The sequence below is a fragment of the Dendrobates tinctorius genome, unplaced genomic scaffold, assembly GCF_039654945.1.
Source record: "Dendrobates tinctorius isolate UK_male_01 unplaced genomic scaffold, ASM3965494v1 ptg000098l, whole genome shotgun sequence".
Lineage (NCBI taxonomy): Eukaryota > Metazoa > Chordata > Amphibia > Anura > Dendrobatidae > Dendrobates > Dendrobates tinctorius.
The window spans coordinates 5,362,009-5,379,364 of record NW_027361766.1 but is presented as its reverse complement, the minus strand read 5'-3'; positions in this window follow the sequence as shown (position 1 = coordinate 5,379,364).

The following is a 17,356-nucleotide window of genomic DNA, read 5'->3' as shown; positions in this document are numbered from 1 at the left end:
AAAAACCGGTCGCTAATTTTCACCCTTCTTAAATGACATAAATACCCAAAAAAGAAAGAAAAAGGCGCATACCAATGGAATGAATACAATAAATTTTATTGAGCTAATATAGCATATACAAAGAGAAGAAACAAACAGGTGTGACCACCACCCTGTAGATATACACAAATATACAGTGGGGCAAAAAAGTATTTAGTCAGTCAGCAATAGTGCAAGTTCCACCACTTAAAAAGATGAGAGGCGTCTGTAATTTACATCATAGGTAGACCTCAACTATGGGAGACAAACTGAGAAAAAAAAATCCAGAAAATCACATTGTCTGTTTTTTTTTCATTTTATTTGCATATTATGGTGGAAAATAAGTATTTGGTCAGAAACAAAATTTCATCTCAATACTTTGTGATATATCCTTTGTTGGCAATGACAGAGGTCAAACGTTTTCTGTAAGTCTTCACAAGGTTGCCACACACTGTTGTTGGTATGTTGGCCCATTCCTCCATGCAGATCTCCTCTAGAGCAGTGATGTTTTTGGCTTTTCGCTTGGCAACACGGACTTTCAACTCCCTCCAAAGGTTTTCTATAGGGTTGAGATCTGGAGACTGGCTAGGCCACTCCAGGACCTTGAAATGCTTCTTACGAAGCCACTCCTTCGTTGCCCTGGCAGTGTGCTTTGGATCATTGTCATGTTGAAAGACCCAACCACGTTTCATCATCAATGCCCTTGCTGATGGAAGGAGGTTTGCACTCAAAATCTCACGATACATGGCCCCATTCATTCTTTCATGTACCCGGATCAGTCATCCTGGCCCCTTTGCAGAGAAACAGCCCCAAAGCATGATGTTTCCACCACCATGCTTTACAGTAGGTATGGTGTTTGATGGATGCAACTCAGTATTCTTTTTCCTCCAAACACGACAAGTTGTGTTTCTACCAAACAGTTCCAGTTTGGTTTCATCAGACCATAGGACATTCTCCCAAAACTCCTCTGGATCATCCAAATGCTCTCTAGCAAACTTCAGACGGGCCCGGACATGTACAGGCTTAAGCAGTGGGACACGTCTGGCACTGCAGGATCTGAGTCCATGGTGGCGTAGTGTGTTACTTATGGTTAGCCTTGTTACATTGGTCCCAGCTCTCTGCAGTTCATTCACTAGGTCCCCCCCGCGTGGTTCTGGGATTTTTGCTCACCGTTCTTGTGATCATTCTGACCCCACGGGGTGGGATTTTGCATGGATCACCAGATCGAGGGAGATTATTAGTGGTCTTGTATGTCTTCCATTTTCTAATTATTGCTCCCACAGTTGATTTCTTCACTCCAAGCTGGTTGGCTATTGCAGATTCAGTCTTCCCAGCCTGGTGCAGGGCTACAATTTTGTTTCTGGTGTCCTTTGACAGCTCTTTGGTCTTCACCATAGTGGAGTTTGGAGTCAGACTGTTTGAGTGTGTGCACAGGTGTCTTTTTATACTGATAACAAGTTTAAACAGGTGCCATTACTACAGGTAATGAGTGGAGGAAAGAGGAGACTCTTAAAGAAGAAGTTACAGGTCTGTGAGAGCCAGAAATCTTGATTGCTTGTTTCTGACCAAATACTTATTTTCCACCATAATATGCAAATAAAATGAAAAAAAAACAGACAATGTGATTTTCTGGATTTTTTTTTCTCAGTTTGTCTCCCATAGTTGAGGTCTACCTATGATGTAAATTACAGACGCCTCTCATCTTTTTAAGTGGTGGAACTTGCACTATTGCTGACTGACTAAATACTTTTTTGCCCCACTGTATATGTGTGGGCAGAAATGAAGAAAAACATGTATTCAATAAAGATGTTAAATGTAACCCATAATTTAACAGTAGGCAATGTTAGCGTAAGTTCGCAAATAGCGGTTGTAGATCTCAAAATTTGAGAGAAAAGACTAGCCAAAAAATAATAATATAAAGCTGCAAGTAATATGTGCAATGTTGCAACTGTAACCTCTCTCAAATTGAGATGAAACAACCACCATATGGGTTACAAAAGGTAAATAAAGTGCCATGTGCAAACAAAATGCATGATACCCAATTATCTTCATTCAAAATAGCAGCAAAAATTATAGCAGCAAGGGTTATAGTATGTTACATGATAGCCATCCAAAGTACATACATGTACTCAAAGTGACCCTGGAGGAATGGTTGCACATATATATAAGGCAATAATTATCAAACAAAGTTGCACCCATCCATATAATTGCACAAATGCCCATGTGTGGGATGAAAACCCCCATGACCGCATGTTTGGCCGCTAGTATAGAAAACCCATAATCCAAATCTGTAAATGGCAAACTGCCATGTGTATACCTGGGGTGGAGAAGTGCCCCGACGCGCGTTTCGCGTCAGCTTCCTCGGGGGGCAATGTTGTTTGATAATTATTGCCTTATATATATGTGCAACCATTCCTCCAGGGTCACTTTGAGTACATGTATGTACTTTGGATGGCTATCATGTAACATACTATAACCCTTGCTGCTATAATTTTTGCTGCTATTTTGAATGAAGATAATTGGGTATCATGCATTTTGTTTGCACATGGCACTTTATTTACCTTTTGTAACCCATATGGTGGTTGTTTCATCTCAATTTGAGAGAGGTTACAGTTGCAACATTGCACATATTACTTGCAGCTTTATATTATTATTTTTTGGCTAATCTTTTCTCTCAAATTTTGAGATCTACAACCGCTATTTGCGAACTTACGCTAACATTGCCTACTGTTAAATTATGGGTTACATTTAACATCTTTATTGAATACATGTTTTTCTTCATTTCTGCCCACACATATATATTTGTGTATATCTACAGGGTGGTGGTCACACCTGTTTGTTTCTTCTCTTTGTATATGCTATATTAGCTCAATAAAATTTATTGTATTCATTCCATTGGTATGCGCCTTTTTCTTTCTTTTTTGGGTATTTGGATACATTACTGGGTGTTCCACATGGCACAGGAATTCTAGATTGTCTAGTAATTCTTGGACTCACCATGGGCATAACAGGTTCACCACTGGCAGGGCGAGGGTTCTCTGGCTCCACTGCTGGTGTGGCCTGTGGTTGCCTGATTTTCTCGATTTTCAAGGTCTTCTTGAGTCCTATTCTCCTGTGCTTCTACTTGGGGAAATAACAACACCGGCACCACAATTGCATCATTAACTCTAGTCCAATTCGCAGGGAACTCTCCGAGCACGGTACTGACTGTCTTTTCTTCCTCTGTAGGTGGGATGTTATCCGATCCTCCCTCTTTTTCTTTCAACTGGTCAGGGCATAACTTCAAGTGATCCCTGGATACCGCTGCTGAGGTCTCTCCTCCATCTTTGCTAACAAGGCATACTTTGGCATTATCAAAGTTCGAGGGCAGAATTGTATAGGGCTCCTCTTCCCATTGATCATCCAGCTTATGCAGTCTTCTTTTTCTCTTGAGAACTTGTTCTCCCGGTGAAAAAGGAACAGCAGGTGCATTTTGGTTATAAAGTCTCTCCTGCTTCTGCCTTCCCTGAGCCAGACTCTTCTCCACACACTCCTGTACCCTTCTGTACTGCTGCCACCTCTCCTTGTCCCAGTCAGCATCTGGTGACGTTACTTCAGGCATCAGGACTCCCATGTCCAAGTCAATAGGCAGCTTACCAGGCCTTGCTCTCATCAGGTACGCTGGAGTACAGTTGGTAGAGTTCACTGGGATATGGTTGTAGAGATCTACCAGATCGGGTAACTTTTCTGGCCACAGATTTCTCTCCTCCAAGGGCAATGTCTTCAGTAAATCAATCACTACCTGGTTCATCTTCTCGCACATGCCATTGGTCTGTGGGTGATAAGGTGTTGTCCGGATCTTCTTACAACCATACAAGTTGCAGAACTCATGGAACACTTCTGCCTTGAAAGCTGGACCTTGATCTGTGAGCACTCTTTCAAGATACCCATGTGGCCTACAGAAGTGCTGTTGGAAGGCTCTGGCCGCTGTCCTGGCCGTTAGATCTTTGACGGTCACAACCACCAGGAATCTTGAATAGTGGTCCACAATGGTAAGGGCATAGAGGTAGCCTGACTGGCTTGGAACACTGCCCTTTCCTTTCCATACTGGGTCCTCTCATCACACTGTATTTCCCCGATAGTTCCCAGTCACTATACTGTGTCCTCTAATCCACGACTTACTTTTCCCTTCTGGCTGTGCCCTTACACTGTCCCCCCAAGCTACCCACACACACACTACTCAGTCTTTATTCTGTGTCCATTCACACTTTTCTCCCCCCATTCTGTCTCCTCATATGTTTTCCCCTCCCTCCTCATACACTTACCCTTTCTTTCGCCATACTGCCTCCTCATACATCCCCCCCAACTCCCAACACTGTGTCCGTTCAGTAAGTTGCAGAAGATGCAAACATCAAGTTTGATACCTGCTACCTACTGTACATATGTTCTATGCATTTGTTCAGTAAATAACCGTTTATTTTTGTATACTTGAGTGACTCCTTCCTTTAAAAGGTTACTGGGTTCTGGTTTGCTGTGTCATCCAGCAATATGATTTCTGGGAGTAAAATTAAGAAAAGAGACAACACACACACACACAGACAGGGACCCCTTTCACTGGTGCGTAGTCGCAGCGCTACACTTTGATCCATGCAGCCCTTACACATTTACAGCTCCTTAGCCAGTGCTCTTACAGTTCTTTAGCCACCTCTGTATTCCCAAACCAGCAGCACAATCCCCACCAGTGAACCAGAGCAAATGACCAGTCAATCAGTCAGGGGAGGGTTCTGCTAGTTTGAGGAAAACAGTAAACACTAAGGAGCTGTAAGTGCAACATCATGCCCTAATGCACTTCCAGACTGAACTTCAGTTCATAGGCAGCTCAAGTGAAAACATTGAAATAACCTCTGCCATTTGAATAACTACAGTGTCCAAGGTTTCAATAGTGTCCAGACTGAGTGATTTTACCATAAACATTGTGTTTATCTGCATTTGAACACATATTTAATAGGAATCCATTTGGGATAAAAAAAGAGCTGTCTCTTTTTGTTGAGCTGAGTGAAGTGAGTTAGTTCTCTAAAAAAAGCCAGACTGCCCATCACTAGTCCAAACTGATTAACTCAGGGTCTGCAGGAGGCGTATAGCCGATGGTGGAGCAAACACTTAAAGGGAACATGTTAAAAACATGGCATTACATTACATGCAGGTGTTTGCCTTGTGGGTATAACATACAGGTGTAAGGTGCCCAGGATAGTAGCCGTGGGTGAGTTGCTGCTCTATAAAGCCCTGGCACATTTCAAACAAATCATGTCACAGTCCATAAGTCTTGTGCTGTGTGCTTTGCATTGTACTCACTTGCAGACCGGAGGCCTTCGCTGCCTGCCCGACTTCAATTCCAGGACCAGCTATATACATATCAGGGGACACCTAGTTTGCTTTAACAAGTTCAACTTTAATGGACAATTCAAGCACATTAGTCTTTAACATGTAGTATCTAGCACAGCACTCGCCGGTTCTTGTTCCATCAACATAGTACATTTCAAGCATTTGCTTATGTTCAGCTCAGACTAACCCTAATTTACCAGGTCCTGTTAGCCCTAGGGATGCCTCATCCAGCACTACAGTATTCCCAAGATCCGTTAAATTTTACTCACGTGGTACCCTGTCCAGCTCACAATCTCTGGAAGAGATTAAGGCACTCTCCTCAGTGCCTATATCGGTCCATTGGCTCTGGATGTAACTATCTATAGGGCTTTCAACCTCTTCATGTGGCTCTTCATGTGGCCTTTCTAAATTTGCATTGGCAAAATACATTTTCTTTAAGCTATCAAGCTATCACTTTGGTGCCAATTGGGCCTTATGTTGCCAGCCCCTTTTAATTTGTGTGGTTTAAATTGATTTACTTCTATGATCTGTTTTGCATGCTGTTTCTTAATACCACCGGTTTACAGTGCAGGTGCTTGTGCTTTTGACTTGCTGCTCTCCTCCCTGTTTTTTGGAGGTTTTCCCTTCCCCCTGTCTTTTTAACATATTTTTCTTCTTTTAATTTGTATTCAATAAAGATACCATTTTAATTTCACCTTTTTCCTCTTTTGTCACCTCTTACTGTTATGCACCATACCACATCAGTGTGTGTACCAGTGTTTCTGTGTTGCATTAATAATTTTTAGAAATAATATCTCCACTGTAGCTGTATCATTCTGGGATTAGAAAGACTTCTTTATTCTTCAAAGCTCTTCACACACACACACACACACACACATGGTATTACTCAACTTCATAAACCATCTGTATATAATAACAAAGAACAGTAAGCCTGTTCATCAGATGTCCAGATTATTTTTAACTCCATGAGGTCACTCATCCTTATGTTCACAGATTATTTTTAACAACTGCAAATGAAGAATAATTTCCCATAAGGAAGTTAAAGGCTTGTTCCCAAAATAGTAAGACATCGCCTGCTCTAACGCCAGAAGCCTTAATACTAGCAAAATACAAGAAATACCTAGATTTTTTTTTAACCTGATGGGCATATCTACTTTAACAACATACTAAAGGCATAATTATTTTTTACATATCTGCAAATTATTGTTGGTACATGTGATTGTTATGAAATTGAAATCTACTTGATTTTCTACTAGACATGAGTTAGAGTTGAGCGATACCGTCCGATACTTCAAAGTATCGGATCGGAATGGATCGGCCGATCTTTAAAAAAAGTATCGGTATCGCCGATTCCGATACCGGAAGTCCCATTCAAGTCTATGGGACTTCGGGTATCGGAATAAGAAAAACCCTGTTTTTGCCTTGTACAGCTTCTCTGGGGTCTGTACGGGTCTTTCGGGGGGCTGTGCCGGCCTGCCAGGGGGTCTGTGCAGGCTCCGGTGGGCTGTGCCGGCCTGCCGGGGGGCTGTGCCGGCCTGCCGGGGGGCTGTGCAGGCTCCGGGGGGCTGTGCCGGCCTGCTGGGGGGCTGTGCCGGCCTGTCGGTGGTCTGTGCAGGCTCCGGGGGTCTGTGCCGGCCTGCCGGGGGGCTGTGCCGGCCTGCCGGTGGTCTGTGCAGGCTCCGGGGGGCTGTGCCGGCCTGCCGGGGGGCTGTGCCGGCCTGCCGGGGGGCTGTGCAGGCTTCGGGGGTCTGTGCAGGCATCGTCCGATGGGACTACAAGTCCCATCGGGCGATGCCTGCTACCATGACAGTGATTGACACATTAGCCAATGATGGGACAGTAGTAGTCCCATCATCCGGCTAATGTGTTGAATGTAAAAAAAAAAAAAAAAAAATAATTACATGCTACATACATGCTACATACATACAACATGCATACTACACACATGCTACATTCATACTACATAAATACTACATGCAACATACATACTACATATATACTACATACATACTACATATATACTACATACATACTACATACATACTACATACATACTACATGCATGCTACATACATACTACATGCTACATACATACTACATATATACTACATGCATGCTACATACATACTACATGCTACATACATACTACATATATACTACATATATACTACATGCATGCTACATACATACTGCATGCTACATGCATGCTACATACATACTACATACATACTACATGCATGCTACATACATACTACATGCTACATACATACCACATACATACTACATATATACTACATGCATGCTACATACATACTGCATGCTACATGCATGCTACATACATACTACATACATACTACATGCTACATACATACCACATATATACTACATACATACAATACATTCATACAATACATACATAGACATACAGTACATATAACATAGAGTAACATACTTACCAATACTTGTCACATTGTTCCCCGAAGCCATTGTCTTTTCCGGAATAAATATTAACATAACAAACCACAAAAATACTCACCCACGATCCGAAGCAGTCCACGAGTGTGTCCCACGACGATCTTGGGTAGAGAACTGCAGCATCAGCTGATGCTGCCGTTCTCTACGGGCTGCAGGAATCCAATGACGGAAGGTAGGTATCCTTCCGCACTGTATTCCTCCGCCACTTAAAAAAAAAAAAAAGTCCCTAGTCTCACTTTATGCCATTGCTGTGTGGGAATTTCCCACGCAGCAATGGCATAAAGTGAGACTAGGGACTGCATGTAGTATGTATGTAGTATGTATGTAGTATGTATGTAGCATGCATGTAGTATGTATGTAGTATGTATGTAGTATGTATGTAGTATGTATGTAGCATGCAGTATGTATGTAGCATGTATGTAGCATGTATGTAGTATGTATGTAGTATATATGTAGTATGTATGTAGCATGTAGTATGTATGTAGCATGTAGTATGTATGTAGCATGAATGTAGTATATATGTAGTATGTATGTAGCATGTAGTATGTATGTAGCATGCATGTAGTATATATGTAGTATGTATGTAGCATGTAGTATGTATGTAGCATGCATGTAGTATGTATGTAGTATGTATGTAGTATTTTTTTTTTTTTTTTTTTTTAACATTTAACACATTAGCCGGATGATGGGACTACTACTGTCCCATCATTGGCTAATGTGTCAATCACTGTCATGGTAGCAGGCATCGCCAGATGGGACTTGTTGTCCCATCGGACGATGCTTGCACAGACCCCCGGACATCAGCACAGCCCCCCGGCAGGCCGGCACAGCCCCCCGGCAGGCCGGTACAGACCCCCACAGGGTGCACAGACCACCGGCAGGCCGGCACAGCCCCCCGGCAGGCCGGTACAGACCCCCACAGGGTGCACAGACCACCGGCAGGCTGGCACAGCCCCCCGGCAGGCCGGTACAGACCCCGGGCAGTCCACACAGCCCCCCGGCAGGCCGGCAGAGACCCCCGGAAGGCCCGAAATGACGGCGCATCATGATGCGCACACACCGCGCATCATGATGACGTCAGGCTGTCAATCAACTTTGAACTTCCGATTCCAATGCCGAATTCCGATATTGAAAAAATATCGGAAGTCGGTATCGGAATTCCGATACAGCAAGTATCGGCCGATACCCGATACTTGCGGTATCGGAATGCTCAACACTAGACATGAGCAAAAACAGGATTGTGCTACCCAGCTCCAGCTTGTTAATTGCAAGAGGTGCCCAGGATGCTGGCATTCAGATGCCAGCTGAGGAAGAATTTACTGGCCTGATCCAGCTTTTTTCAGAGTAGCAGTGGACTGTGGACCAGAGTAGTGCAAAACTTTTTGTTCATTTATATTATCTGTTTTTGTAATTTCTTTTATTTAAATTAAAAGAGATACAAAATATTTTACGTTATCCCCTGGCCATAGGACATTGCATAACTTATTGATTATTGTGGATTTGCCTGCAGGAACCCCCTGAGATTCTGAGAATGGGAACATCCTGGCAGACTTTGTCCTCAGAAGTCTAAAAAACTCCAAAGCCTTGGGCCAATAGGAGAGGCTGTCCTTGGCGGCAGTTCCCTCGATGACTATTGACTATGACTGTATCTGTGGTAAGTGAAGGCTTCAGTACAGCAGGAAAGTTGTTGCTGCAGGCCGAGAAGAGTCGGTGTCAGATTCCCGTCCCACAGCTCCAGAATCCGGCGACGATGTTGTTAGGTGAAGGATGATCTCTTCTCAAAAATAGTCAAGTCATTTCCAAGCAACTAGAGCTCCAGATTGGAGCATTGTATATGGAGAAAATTGCCTTCCATGTGTTATCTGGTTCTCTCACGGTTCATCCAGAGCTGAGAACTCAAGTGCTCATCCTAGTCTGGAGCCCCCTTTAGGTGCATTATTTGGGACAGTCAAGTCACAAGAGGTGCCTGGTCCCCATACGCCCAGGTCAGTCATCAGTGTCGTAATTTTCTCCACCAAGTCTGACTGATAGTTGCCGACTCACTGTGTGCTGGAGTCTCCGAAGTATGGGAAACGGAGGCGATTTCTCCACACACAGTCCCCAAAATTTTTAAAATCATCTCTCCCAAGAAGCTCCCCACATTGTGGATGTATCATCTTGGAGACCAGACTGATGATGGACCCGTTGAAGGTATCTTCAGTTTCAAGGTGGTCGTGACGTGCCCCAGAGGCTGTGGGATACTCGGCGCTGGGCCCGTTAACTTCAATGGGAAATGTCACAGTGGCAGTGACCCAGTCCGTGACCCCAGGCGGTCATGTAAAAGGGGTTGAGTTGAATGGGGATAAAGTTTATGTAGTGATTCGTGACGCCAGTTGGAGTGTTTGACTGTAGTATAGCCGGCACTGCAGATGATCCGTGGGGGAGTAGATGGTGATGGCAGTGCAGATGTTAAACCCTCTCCTACCAGGGCATAGCCCCAGGGATTGTGATGGAAGTAGAAGGCACGGAGTAATAAGGCAGGAGACAAGAAAAGACAAAAAAAGTCACCTTATCATTTACTGTAGTTCAGATGCAGTTCAGGGGCAATGTTACAACTCTCACCAGGTTACAGTCTGCTCTGGAGAATGGGAGTTATCCTTTCTCTGCTGCTGTGACTCAGTTTATGCTTCCTGCTATTCTAATCCCTTCTGGGACCAAGGCTTCCCAAAGTCTAAAACTTCTAGTATAGCCTCTACTCACTGTGTATTTCTCTGCTGGCAACATGCAGCTTGGATCCTTTGTAACGCTCACGTTCCTTCTTGTACAATCCTCACTGATCCTAGTTTGCTGCTGTAATCCCAGGGAAAACACTTTACTGCTGGTTGTATAAATCCACACAGTCTCTCCGCTTACCACCCTGCTCTGAAAGCATGGATGGTCTAGGGGCTGATTCCCTGATGCTTCTTTGCTTTGCTCCTAGTGGGACCACATGTCATCATGGCTGCCAGGAGCATTCACTTCCTTCTTCTTCACTGAAACAACAATTCACGACTCCTCCCCCTCCCAGTTAGGGTATGTCTGCAAAGCTCTAAGCTTCAGACAAATAAGTGAGTGAGGTGAATTGTGTGTGTGTTGTGGTCTCTAGCAGAGAAAGCATAACTCCCATTGCTCACAAAACACATAAAAAACAGTAAATATTTAACCCTTTTGTGGTGATAAAGACGCAGAGCGCCACAGTAGAAGAGAATGTCAAAGCGGTGGCATCACCTAAGCCTCTACGATCCACCAACCAGGCAGAAGGACTCCAGCTGGTCTTTGAATCTTCCAGGGTGGTACTCACCAGTCAGAGTGAGACTTCCCAATGCTAAGTTCCTGGTACTATACCTGCTTCGTCTTATGCTTAGTATGGCTTGATGGAGAAAAGCATCCTAGTTGTGAAGATGGCGAGAGAAGTCACTTTTCTTCTAGTGGACATGAGAAGTTGTGGTCCTGAAGAGAATTCTTAGGAGCTTGTGAAGAGGTGTCAGCCTCGAACTTCACTGCAGAGAGTCTTTGTGGGTTTGAAGAAGAGGAGACGTAAGGGAGAATACTGTAATGCCACTGCCGGATGCCGGAATACTCACTGCCTCGCCCGTGCTGCATATCTTTAGGCGTACTCCCTGCTTGTTTGTTCTAGGTGGCGTGCCTATTATTAAAGGTCCAGCTCATGCACCTGCAAGATGGCTCCCAGCTAAGAGCTGGGAGGCATCCTGTTTAACCCCCTTCCGAGATTGGGTGTAATAGTATGCCTATGTTGGAATCCCTCCCTTTTATGTGGGCTCTGGCACTGTGCCCACATCTTTCCCTGCACATGTCAGCTGTTTGTTTTTTTTACCAAAAAATGGCACCTTTTTTTTTTTTACAAAAGTTTGCATTTTTTTCACCACTTAAATAAAATAGAACCTAGATATGTTTGGAGTCTATGAACTCGTAATGACCAGGAGAATCATAATGGCAGGTCAGTTTTAGCATTTAGTGAACATGGTAAAAAAAAACACAAAACAAAAAACAACTGTGGAATTGCACTTTTTTTGCAATTTCACCACGCTTGGAATCTTTTTACCATTTTCCACTACTCGATATGTTAAAACCAATGGTGTCAATTCAAAAGTACAACTTGTCCCACAAAAAACAAGCCCTCACATGGCCATTTTGACAGAAAAATAAAAAAGTTATGGCTCTGAGAAGAAGGCGAGCAAAAAACGAAAATGCAAGAACGAAAATACCTCCGGTCATGAAGGGGTTAAAAGGCACCCTCCCCAATAGGGAGGTGCCAAAGCAACATTAAGTCATTAGATAGTTTTGTGTTCTGCTAGTGAGTTATGAGGTCCTCTGGTCCTGATATGGCCAGTATCTTGAAACCAAAGTACCTGGTCCGTGCATTGTCACTTCTGAACCCGAAGTCCCTGGTCCTTGCGTGGCCAGTGTCTGAATTCTGAAGCTGGTCCAGTGGTACATGAACCAGTATCTGAGACCTGTGTGCCTATCTGAGTAATCCGTGTATCCAGACTGTCCTATCAGTCTCCGAATCTGAGACTCTATGTCAGTAAGTATTCTGCCCATGGATCCTGAACCTAGTAGTTTGAATGGAGCTCGAGTAATTTCTGTTTTAGCATACCTCAGCAGCTGCGGTAACGAGGACTGCCTAGGAGTTGTGCCTGGTGGCTACCTGCAGCTCTAGCTTGACTCCACCATCAGGAGCTTCAATGAGCACCAGGTAGCCGATTAACTATGCCCCTCCTTGGCAAGCCTGGCCTCAAGGCACATTGGCTCCATGAACCATGTGCGCCACCTGCATGTGTGACACACTGCCCTCTAAATGTTTACCAATAAAAAACAATGGAGCGCATTTGGAAATTGTATATTTGTAAGTATATCACTTTTCAAGAATTATTGTATTTAAGGCCAATGTGACTTATAGAATTAAAATAAGAGAATGGAATAATATGTAATGGAATTTCATCATTGTATCATTTTCAATGCTATACCGCTTTAACAAAACCATTCACTTTTCAAGGATCTAACATTAAGATTAAAAACAAATGTTGAACTGAAGACTATGCCAAAAGGAAAGTCTGGTCTGCTGAGTAAACTGTGCTCGCTGAGCAAAATACGGTAATCTTAACTTGTCACCGTGACACAGTATTAAATCATGTGGGTCGCCCTCCCAGGGCTGTCGGGTACTCGGTACCGGGCCCGATGAGCTTCAATGGGAGATGTCACGGCAGCTGGGACCCGGCCCGTGGCCCTGGGCACCCATTGTAAAAGGGGGTTTGTTTCAGTGTGCTTATGGTGATGAAAGTTTAGAAATGTTTTGCGACGCCACCTGTGGTGTTCGGCAAGGGAGGTGTTAAGCCGATGCTGCAGACAGATCCTCTGGGACAGATGGTGTGGTGCAGCAATGATGTTATAGCCCTCCACAGCCAGGGCTGTAGTCCCAGGGCAGTGTAGGTGAAGTGACACTTGGAGGGTGTAGTGTTGGCGCAGAATAAGTGGAGGACACCAGGGCATGTAGTTCCAAAGCTTTACTCACAGTCTGTTGTACAAACAGGTGCCTGCCTCTGTGCCGTGTCCTCCGGGTCAGGGACTCAGTCAACCTCCAGGCCAGATGGAATACTCCTTTCCAACACTCCGTCAACATGTGCCTTTCTGAACGTCTCCTCTTATAGCGCCTTTAAATGAAGTACACCTAATACTGAGTTACACTAGAGTTCCTCCTGTCCGATGTTCTTACGAACTCTACTTGTACGGCAGACAGCTGTAGCCTGCTTCGGGGACTCCTTGCTACTAAGTCCCGGCTCACTATCCAGTTGCTGTTGTGCCCCCAAGTCTTGTGTGGGAATAAAGCGGTCACTACTTCTATTCCTCCGTTGTCTGCTGCAGGACCATTAGTATCCATACAACCTCGGTGACCGGGCCCCAGCCTTGCCTTGTGCTTAGAACTTCTAGGAAGGGTTCTCTTCTAACCCACGTCCTCTGTTCTCTTTTACTACTCATGTTCCGTACTAATCTTGCTTTCTATGGAAAATCAGGCATTCAGTCTCTGTTGCTCTCTCTCTTCCTTTCCTGTGCCAGCAGATCCAGGTCACTGGGATCTGCTGCGGCACTTCCATCCATCTATCCCTCTCTCTGGGAATCTTCTTCTCTCCAACTAACCAACAGACTGACTACTCAACCTAAACTCTTCCCGCTCTTTGTAATGTAAACTAACTCCACCCACTTCCCAGCATGTTTCGTGTTCCAAGCAGGGAGCCACCAATGGGTGCTTTGCTATACTCCAAGCAGGGAGCCGCCGAAGGTGCTTTGCTACACTACTTTGTGGTGTGGGGTGCAGGTGTTGGAGTGTGGTCAGGCGTCTCCACCTTACCTGGACGGTGGGGTACCACAACTCAGGAGGAGGTGCAGTACCTCTGTGGTGACTGAGCCTCAGGGGCGCCACACATGTCTTATATTTTCCTCTATATAATTCACATTATAGTTACAGGAACCTATTTGTACATGCTATGAGCTGAGTTCTGACAACTCTACAGTATGGCCCAGAGTCTCCCAATCTATTTGTTCAATGCACTTTTAATGACAAAATATTTACCAAATTCTCTAATTGTATAAGTTTGAAAATTTGTACAGAGTAATTGTCTGGTGCTGCAATTTTAGCAAAGATGTAATGGAAAATATACTGATGCTATGAAGATGGCATAGAGCACCAGGACCTTCTCTCCCAGGTGATGGCGAGTGTGATGTGGCAAGATGTACTTGAAAGTAGAATACTTTCTTTGCTATGAAGCTAATATGTCATATCTATGCCACTCAACATGTAGAAATATCCCAAAATTCCCACTTATCATCTCTCCACTGTATAAGTGATAAATGTCTGATCACTGGAGGTCCTACTCAGGGCTGGCATCAGCAGCTGGGCAAGTGATGGGGTCCTGAGCAGGCTGGGGGGCTCACTCGCCGGCATGCTAAGGGTGCCTGATGCCTGTGCCAGAGCCGGTGTCCACGAGTGGGCCACCCCAGCATTATACTGTATGGAGCATTATATGGGGTACATTATTCTGTATGGAGCAATATATGGGGGCTCATTATTCTGTATGGAACACAATGTGGTACCCATAATACCGTATAGAGCAATATATGGGGCTCATTATTCTGTATGGAGCACTATTGGGTGCCCATAATACTGTATGGAGGACTATACTGTCTAGTTTCTGAACTATTGTAGAATTTACAATAGATATTACTCATGTAATGTAAGAATGAGTGATATATTTGGCATTGTACTATACCTATATTTCTCTGCCATATCTGTGCATCATGAATTGTGGTAAGTGTTAAAGGGGCCCACTGAGAAAATTTTACCCAGGGCCCACGAAAATCTGGAGCCGGTCCTGGTCCTACCTCTGGAATCACTACCTATCATGAGAGCCATGTGACAAGCAGTACAGAGTGGATGACTTAATGGGTTCATTGTGTGTTATGCACTTCCCCAGAATCCTTCTGCAATGCACTGAATCATAAAATATATTCAGAAGTGAAAATCACACTCAATACATTTTTATTGCACTTAACGTTCTTTTAACCATCGCCAAGTATACAAAGAACATTGAAAAGGACCAATCATCCTCCATTGGGCTGAAACAAATGCAAATATTCTAAATTACGGTAGTAACAATATTATTAGTCATGTAAGATTAAATAGTCATTAAAAGATTCAAAATGGCAAATAGATATTATTGTTACATACAATAAATATTACGCCACAATGGTTAATAAATGGATATGATACTTCATTAGCTTGCAATTATTAGAGTGAGATAAGTAAAATGTAATACTAAGGCTGCTTTTACACTTACCATGTTTTTGCGGGTCGATTTTTCGGCCCCAATAGATTCCTATGGGGCCGCAAAATCGGCCTGCAAAAATTAGTAGGAGGGCCGTGTTCCGTATGGCTGTGAGGGCCTTATTTGTGGCTGTGGAAAAATATCGAGCTTGCATTTCAATTGTACCGCAAAAACAACAGTAGCTTGTTTTTGCGGTACCTCATACTTTTGGATCACCGTATTGTTCCCAGAAATTGTTTAAAATAGGGAAAAACGGTGATCCGTGAAGGTTTTTTGCGGTCCGTTTTTGCGGGATACCGCAAAAATCACGGCCATACAGCCTGCAAAAAAGGACCACAAACACAGGCCACAAAAAACACAGCAAGTGTAAAACCAGCCTTAAAAGGGTTGTCCTGGAAATATGACAATTTTTTCAGTGGCTTCGTATATAGCAAACAAAGCAATAGTCACCTACCGACACTTGCCTGGATCAAGCATAGGCAGCTTTGTGTTCTGCATTTGCACTGCAGACAACATCATTTCAGCAGGAACAAGGTCAATCCCGCCTGTGATTGACTATGATGGTCAAGTGATTTCTGCAGTGCTTCATCAGTTACATGGCGCTGATGAAGTTACCTTACTGCAGCAGCTAATAACAGGCCTCAGTACTGTAAATGCAGACCGCAGATTGGCCAGTGCTGGATCCAACTGAGTGCCAATAGGTGAGCATTGTTTTGTTTGTTATTTTCTAAATATATCAAGCCATAGATAAAATTTTAATTTTGCCTGGACACCTTTTTAATTTATGAATAAGACCTCATTCAGACATTGCTTTTTCACGTACTTGTTCTATCTGTGATGATGAACATACACATTATTGTTTATGGGGCTATACAAATGTCATTGTCACATGGCACCACACTCAATCTCAATCCTGGCAGGCTGAGAGGCCCCTTTCACTAGCATCAGTGAAACAGAGTGCTGCCAGCATGGTAGGACTGCCACCAGTTCCTCATTAGATATAAGCAAGGTCCGTTAACGGGATAATATCGGGCCAGAAACCAGCCCCGATAGCATGGAAAGTTGAACCGAGAAACGGATTTGTGGATTCGTGAATCAAGATAAAAGAGCAACCTAAGGTTTAATTATATATTTAATCAACTTAAGGGTACACTAGACTCTACACTATAAACACAATGGTAGGTCAGTCACTATATATACAAATAATGGTCAGGTATGCAAATACAATAGTAGTAGGACAAAAGATATAAGCAGATGGATCATGTCAATTATCAGCTTCATGTTAGACCATGTGTGTGCTGAGCCACAGGGGACATGGTCTGCAAGCTGGTTACTAGGTCCTTCACAGCACATTACTCAACATGGTCCCCACTTCCAAAGTGAACCGCAAGCATAACAGAGAGAGCCCACATGGCCTTACACTAGCCTTTATCCCCTTTGGGTCACTCCCTTCCTGCCCTATGGGTTGAACCTAAATCTCATCCCCTTACCTCTAGCAGCTAAAGCCTCCAAAACTTAAGATGAGTCATAACCCCTTAATGGACTGTCCGAGGAAGGCGGTTTTGGCACCATTGGATCCGGCCACGGCTGTTATGATTGAGTCACCGTAGGAGGCAAAAACAGAAATGCTAGCAAAGTCCTGA